We start from the raw sequence: 7809 nt of genomic DNA, 5'->3' as shown, positions 1-7809 counted from the left end.
TCGACTTCCACACAGAAGTGGCGCAAGCCCCCTCCCGCTGTGCTAAAATGCTGCCTGGGGGACCCAGCAATGAGAAGAAGAAAAAAATACTGGGTAGCCACATTGAGAAAATGGTGGTCTAGCACTATGTTCCAAGTCTCCCCAGTTTTTGGTGCTGGCTTTGCTTACCCGAAGAACCATTTTTTTTTAAAAGGGTGAATTTCAAAAGCTGATATCAGATACAGTTCCCATTGAACAAACATGACTAATCCACAAGCCCTTCCTTTCCTTCCTTTCTCTCTCTCTTTCCGTCCTAATACTTCAGCTTCCTGGCTCACACCCTGCATTTCATGTTGTCACCGACAGTTTCAGTGAAGACAATAGCTTCCAGCAATGCCTAGTCAAGCCTAGTCACCCTGGTTTAAGAGGCAATAAACGCTGAGGCAATTTTCTTCCAGGCTGCCTCTTTTCACTGCCTGTAGATAAGCCAAGTAGAAGAGGCAGGTGGATCTTTGTCAGAAGCTGCGGGCTCAGCCATGTTTCCGCTTGCCCTCGTGTCTTATTCCACTTATTCCACACTTTCTGAGAGCATTTTCTTTTGGTCTGCCATTTCCCCCTGCTGTTTACTGCTGAATTGGCTCAAACGACAACCCGCAGTAAACCTGATTGACCTCTGTTACGATTCAGTGGTAAACAACGGGTTTTCCTGGGGCAAAACGACTCAGAGGATTATCTAGTTCATTCCACTTGCAATGCAGGAATATGCAAATGCCCCAAACAGGGATTGAACCTGCAACCTTGGCATTATCAGCACCATGCTCTAACCAACTGAGCTCTCCAGGCTGTACTCGCTAAACTGTCAATCTTGCTCCTCCCACCCTGCTTCAATCAGGAGTACAGTGGTACCTCAAGTTAAGTACTTAATTCGTTCCGGAGGTCCGTTCTTAACCTGAAACTGTTCTTAACCTGAAGCACCACTTTAGCTAATGGGGCCTCCTGTTGCTGCCACACCACCGGAGCACGATTTCTGTTCTCATCCTGAAGCAAAGTTCTTAACCTGAGGTACTATTTCTGGGTTAGCGGAGTCTGTAACCTGAAGCATATGTAACCTGAGGTACCACTGTATTGCCTTTTTTAAAGTGATAAAACTATTGCAAGAACACTCATATACATAGAGTGGTACCTCAGGTTAATTACTTAATCCATTCCGGAGGTCCGTTCTTAACCTGAAACTGTTCTTAACCTGAAGCACCACTTTAGCTAATGGGGCCTCCTGCTGCCACCATGCCACCGGAGCCCAATTTCTGTTCTTATCCTGAAGCAAAGTTCTTAACCTGAAGCACGATTTCTGGGTTAGCGGAGTCTGTAACCTGAAGTGTATGTAACCTGAAGCATATGTAACCCGAGGTACCACTGTATCTGTTGATTCTTACTCAGGGTGGAAGAGCTGAAGAGTGAAAATTCATCCAGGGATACGAAGGAAAGCTTTATTGGAGACATAGCCTGGGGCACCCATAAAATTCACCATGAAGGGGCCGGGCACCCACAAATTTCGGTGCCAGGGCCATGCACGTTGCATGGCACTCACACCCCTGGACACCCATGGTTGCAAGGCCAAGTTGGCACTCCTGCTTAGGGATACCATGAGGTACCAGCCAATCAGAGCTTCCAAATCAGGCTTTCTGCTCATAATATGTCACCCCACATTTTCAACTTGCAGCATTAATTCCTGTAGATGTTCACATGCAGAGTAGCCTCAGCTGTCACTTGACAACTTGATCACAAGATCAGGCAGTGGAATGCCCCACTCCCAGTCAATCCCATGGCTAAAAGCAAAAGAAAAACCTATGGCATCTATTCAAGTCTTATTAATATTTCCCCCCCAAAAGTTAAACAGAATCCTGAATGCATTGTTTCGTAGTCAAAGCTGCTTTCTGTTTTTAACCCAACAAACCAATCCCATCTTTTGTAAGTCAAGCAAACGAAAAACCCAACCCTAACCTTTCGGGAATCTGCCATTTCAACAAGAATGATTTTTTCCTAACTGTTTTCAGCCTTCAGACCGCTTTTTCTAAAAGCCTATTCATGTTATTCACACCTGTGTCATCATGCATGAGCTTAAATATGCGTCTTTCTCTGTGTGTACAAAGGCAGGGAAGTTACAACTGGGTGTGGCTTTTAGCAAATGTTCACGCCATGATTTATGTGCAGAAGACCATCTACTTGCAGGTTGCACACAGCTCCTTGCATGGAAGTGCTTTCTACGCAGGAGAACCTCTCTCTCTCTCTCTCTCTCTCTCTCTCTCTCTTGCTTTTTAATATTTTTTAAAATATTGCTTTCTTGGTTTTAGGTTGTATTTTTGTTTTATTGGTGCTAGGTCCCCAACACTGCCTTGTATTGATGTTGTTAACTTGCGGCATTATCCATTGCTTACCACACCTCAGAGTGACTTACAATTATACAACTATACATGACACAAAATTTAATATACATCCAAAAAAAATAAAAGAATGCCAATTGTCTAAGAGTGTTCAGGCTGCAATAACGTAAAATGGACAAATTTTATTTCCACCCACCCGTAGTAAAAGATGAACACAGACCAGGAAAGCCTTTGAGAAAGGAACTTTTTAGAGAGAACTTTTTTGGGAGGAAAATGATGGGGAGGAAGGGCCTTTGGCTGAGAAGCGGTATAAAACCTAACAAATAAAATTTGTGATTTTGCTGGAAAGAAAGGACTATGCATTCCTATTATTTACAAACCTTTCACATTTCCTTTCGTGGGATGCACTCATTCTCTTCCTGGAAAGCTGGCCTTCCCATCAACAGCCTCTTTTACCACATCAAAATGTGATATCAGCCTCATGGGTCTGACTAAACAGATCTGGAAACCTCATTAAAAAAATCTCCATCCCGTTTCAAGGAAGCCTGAAAAAAAGATGTCAAAGCTCCCGGAGCCACAAAGGCAAATAATAAACATTCAAACATTGTACGTGGGAAATGATGAATTTTGCACGAAGGAGCCTTGTCAGGGTTCCCAACAAGGTAGGACTGTCCCCATGGAAATATGCGCCAAGGATGTCATTAGATCTTCAAGGAACTGTGTGCAGGCAGGTGAGAGGCAGGGCTTGCTACTGCATTCTCCCTCCCCCTCAGGGATATTAGATGTGAAAATCCTGAACTGAATATTCAAAAAGCCTTATTATCCTATTTACAGCTATAACCATCACCCTTGAACATGCCCATGCCATTACAGTGAAGGGAGAGGATAGTCTTGCTGTCGTTGGAAGTTTAATGAAAACAAGCAAGGCCGCATCAAATCATCTCACATTTGAAAATTATAGCAAGGGAACACTCGACCTCTTTAGAAATTCAAGAATGAAACACTTAACATTCTCCAAGTGTCATACAGAATGGAGGCGTGATAGGAAACCTTTTGTCCCTTTCTGTCTGTGGATGGAGAGCCACCAGTCAACAGGCACCCATGAAATTTGTTCTGTGCAACCACAGTCTCTACAGCACTCAGAACAAAGGTTTTTTATTCCTACAACGGCTAATTGTATTTTGAGCACTGGAAAAGGCTGTTTCCTCACAGCAGTTCTTCAGGTTATGTGAAATGCCCACAACAACCAGGGCAGGGAGAAGCAAATCCAGCCTCCAACAAGTGACTGGATGTATCGATCTTTAGGTAAAGGTAAAGGGACCTTTTACCGTTAGGTCCAGTCACGAACGACTCTGGGGTTGCGGCGCTCATCTCGCTTTACTGGCCGAGGGAGCTGGCGTTTGTCCACAGACAGCTTCTGGGTCATGTGGCCAGCATGACTAAGCTGCTTCTGGTGAACCAGAGCAGCGCACTGAAATGCTGTTTACCTTCCCACCAGAGCAGTACCTATTTATCTACTTGCACTTTTTGGCATGCTATTGAACGGCTAGGTTGTCAGGAGCAGGGACCGTGCAACAGGAGCTCACCCCGTTGTGGGGATTCAAACCGCCGACCTTCTGATCGGCAAGCTCTAGGCTCTGTGGTTTAGACCACAGTGCCACCCGCGTCCCAGAGAAATATTTAGAAGCAGGTAAAAAAAACCTAAGAGTGGCACTAATAGTTTCATTAAGTGCCTCTAAGGATAAAATACAAATGTTGGTTAGGGTTACAGTCACAAGTGCATTTGCATGGGAGAATCGCCCCTCTCCAGCTCAGGGCAGAGTGTGCATGTGGACTTATCTTCCAGGGAGACTGGCCCTCTCATCAGCATCCAAAGGGAAATAAAAATAATTCTTTGTATATCAGCTATTGCTTCCTCCTCTTCCTTTCTTTGAGTCACTGACCAAGCCCTTCCTCAATTTTTCCTCCCTGACTGAGCTGTTCGTATCCTCTCCACCCTTCCTTTGTGACCACAAGGGGATTTTTTCCCCCAATCTCAAGTTGAAGGAAGGCACGGGGGAAAACCTAAACAAAGTGAGAAAGGGTGCCGTTGGGGCTAGGGTGCTATACGCACAGTAAAACAGTTTGTCAGAGATCGTGGGATGTGCTCAAGCAGGCTGGGTAAAAGGGATGGCATTTTCAGCAAGGGATTTGCCCTCTGGTTATCTGATATAAGGTTTTTCCAGTATTAGGTGTAAGGGAAAGCATATCTTCCCTGCCTACTGTAGGGAAGGGAGGCACTTTAGGGCCCCCCAAGTTATTAAGTAGGGGGCTGGGGCCCCTCAATTTTGAGCCGTAACATCGCACATGATGTCAGCATTTCGCACTACATCGCTGAGCAGCAACATCGCACATGATGTCAGCACGAGCAACTTCAGCACATTGTGCAATGTTGTGACGTCAGCAAGTCAACCCCGGAACTGGTTCTCAATACCACAGTGCGATTCCTGGTATGAAATAAGAATAAATTGAATGTATGTAATAAGAATAAAGGGAAGCATCTCTGGTCAAGTGTAAAATGCATGTCTCTCGTAATGATCAAACATCCCCACAAGGGCTTTGAAATATACTCAGAGTCGAGAGTGGATTTCATGCTCTTTATTCAGCTCATAGTGGTGAGGAGGAATGAATGTCCCTCCAAAGTATCTGCTTTATATACATTATTTACACAATGGGCTGCACGTGATTGGCTAATTCTGGAATTCTCCTGTAGGCCAATCAGGTTGTGGATTCACTTCCATCTAGAGCTGGATTGGGTGGCTCCTGTGGACCAATCATACTGCTGCATTGTTCTAGGACCAATCAGACTGCTGCATTCTGAATCCTATTGTTCTAGGAACAATCAGACTGCTGCATTTTGGATCCTATTGTTCTAGGACCAATCAGACTGCTGCATTTTGGATCCTATTGTTCTAGGACCAATCAGACTGCTGCATTTTGGATCGTATTCAACTCAGTACATAACAGGCTTCTTGATCAGAGACCTTTCGCTTCTAGACCCGCTTGAATAATCTCAGCACTTCCTCTTCTAGCGCTGGATGTTTTTGTGCTGCTGTCAGAATGGTTGGGCATCGAAGCAAACCACTGCAGGTTACAAACAGGATGACACGCCACCCCCGACTTGTTGCGTTCGCAGTGTCCACTAGAGCTAAGCCTTTGCATTCCAACACATCAGGAGTGGCCAGTCGAAAGCAAACAGCAAAATGGTTGCTAGGCCTCAGGGCAGGAAAGTATCTTGCTGTTCATTCAGTCAATTGCACCTGAGAGGGTGGAGAGACAGGTGAGCTCTCTCAGCTGCCAGGTGCTGACATCCTCAGACTGTCAGCTCTGGACCACTCCCGTTCACCCCAGAGATGTTCCACAGCTGAATTTTTAAGGACCTGCCCCAAACCCTCTGCACATCCACACATAAATGTGTTGTAAACACCCTGGTGTGGCTCCCCTTGGTTACATATACAGCCCAACAAGACAACAACCTAACCCCCCACCCCAGTACAGTATAGCTCAGTTGGAGCATGGTGCTAAGAACACCAAGGTAGCAGGTTTAAAAAGCAGAGATATCACCTTGCCAACAAAGGTCAGTATAGTAAAAGCTATGGTTTTCCCAATGGTGATGTATGGAAGTGAGAGGTGGACCATAAAGAAGGCTGATCGCCAAAGAATTGATGCTTTTGAATTATGGTGCTGGAGGAGACTCTTGAGAGTCCCATGGACTGCAAGAAGATCAAACCTATCCATTCGCAAGGAAATCAGCCCTGGGTGCTCACTGGAAGGACAGATCCTGAAGCTGAGGCTCCAAGCCATGAGAAGAGAAGACTCCCTGGAAAAGACCCTGATGTTGGGAAAGATTGAGGGCACAAGGAGAAGGGGATGACAGAGGATGAGATGGTTGGATAGTGTTCTCGAAGCTACCAGCATGAGTTTGACCAAACTGCGGGAGGCAGTGGAAGACAGAAGTGCCTGGCGTGCTCTGGTCCATGGGGTCACGAAGAGTCGGACACGACTAAACAACTAAACAACAAAGCAGGTTTGATCCCCATATGGGACAGCTGCCTATTCCTGCATTGCACTTGATGATTCTCAAGGTCCCTTCCAACACTATGATTCTATGATATGGTTAATTTGACCCAACAACCCCCACTCTATCACATGCCCAAACAAAACTCATGGCAGTCAACTGAATGCAACCAACCATGCCCCAGGCTCTCCAGCCTCTTGCACCACCAACAGAAACAAACAAATAATAACCTATCCACACAACGCTAACACAAAAACTCAGCACATCTTCTATGCAAAAGAAGGGGAGATCATTATCCCCTCTTCTTTCTCCCCACAACCTCACAATGCCTATGGCAGTAGAATCTCACAACGAATGCAACTGACCTGTAGAAAATTTGTTAAAGATTGGAAACTGCTCAGATTTTTTTGTGCAAAGATGAAAACGAAATAATGATATCTGGATCTGAGGACTGAAGATAATGTTGGTTTTTTTTAATAGAAAGTGGCTTTGTTGGGTGTTATATTATGGATTGAAGAAAGTGAATATTGTTTTTATATAGCAGACAGATGAAGAATCAGAAGTTCTTTGCTTTCCTAATCTTATTTTTCTGTCTCTCTCTTTTAACCTCTTTAATATTCTTTGTAAAAATCTGCAAAAAATTATTTCTTATATCTATTCCCCCACCTCCTTTTGTGCTTATTGTATCTAGATAAAAAAAACTTGGTTTGGTTTTTTAAAAAATAATAATCAGGAAAAGATATTAAGGTCTATAAACCTTAATAAAAAAATATTTAAAAAGAGAGAAAGGAATACTTACCTGGCAAGGGGGGACACCTTGATCATGAAGGAGGTTTTCCCAGGGTGAGGCTCATCCATTGCACTGCGGGTGTGCTGACCCCTGCGATTTCCCCAAATGCGGGAAACTCGACTGCATAATTTGTGGTAGTGGGGAGGGGAAAAAAGAGAGAGAGAAAGGACTCTATGAATTGAAAACAGAGGTATTATATGTACCTTTGTTATCCATAATAATTTTTCAATAAAAACAAATAAGAAAGGAAGGAAGGAAGGAAGGAAGGAAGGAAGGAAGGAAGGAAGGAAGGAAGGAAGGTGTTTCAAATTTGGCCAGCTTGTGCATAACTGGCCAGAGCCTTGACCAAGAATGCTGGTATCTCTCAATACAGTGGTACCTCAGGTTACATGCGCTTCAGGTTACAGACGCTTCAGGTTACAGACTCCGCTAACCCAGAAATAGTGCTTCAGGTTAAGAACTTTGCTTCAGGATGAGAACAGAAATTGTGCTCCGGCGGCACGGCGTGGCAGCACCCATTAGCTAAAGTGGTGCTTCAGGTTAAGAACAGTTTCAGGTTAAGAACGGACCTCCGGAACGAATTAAGTACTTAACCCGAGGTA

General features: G+C 44.5%; 1 non-coding gene and 1 pseudogene across 1 annotated transcript; one reads left to right on the top strand and one right to left on the bottom strand.

Annotated features, from left to right (window-relative positions):
* Nucleotides 1-748: 748 nt before the first annotated feature.
* Nucleotides 749-822, bottom strand: TRNAI-GAU (transfer RNA isoleucine (anticodon GAU)). Its single transcript has one exon. It is a non-coding gene; the product is annotated as a tRNA-Ile (tRNA).
* Nucleotides 823-7208: 6386 nt separating this feature from the next.
* Nucleotides 7209-7381, top strand: LOC144328208 (U1 spliceosomal RNA; annotated as a pseudogene).
* Nucleotides 7382-7809: the final 428 nt, after the last annotated feature.

Source organism: Podarcis muralis, chromosome 6 (assembly GCF_964188315.1).
Source record: "Podarcis muralis chromosome 6, rPodMur119.hap1.1, whole genome shotgun sequence".
Lineage (NCBI taxonomy): Eukaryota > Metazoa > Chordata > Lepidosauria > Squamata > Lacertidae > Podarcis > Podarcis muralis.
This window is presented reverse-complemented; position numbering and strand designations above follow the sequence as displayed.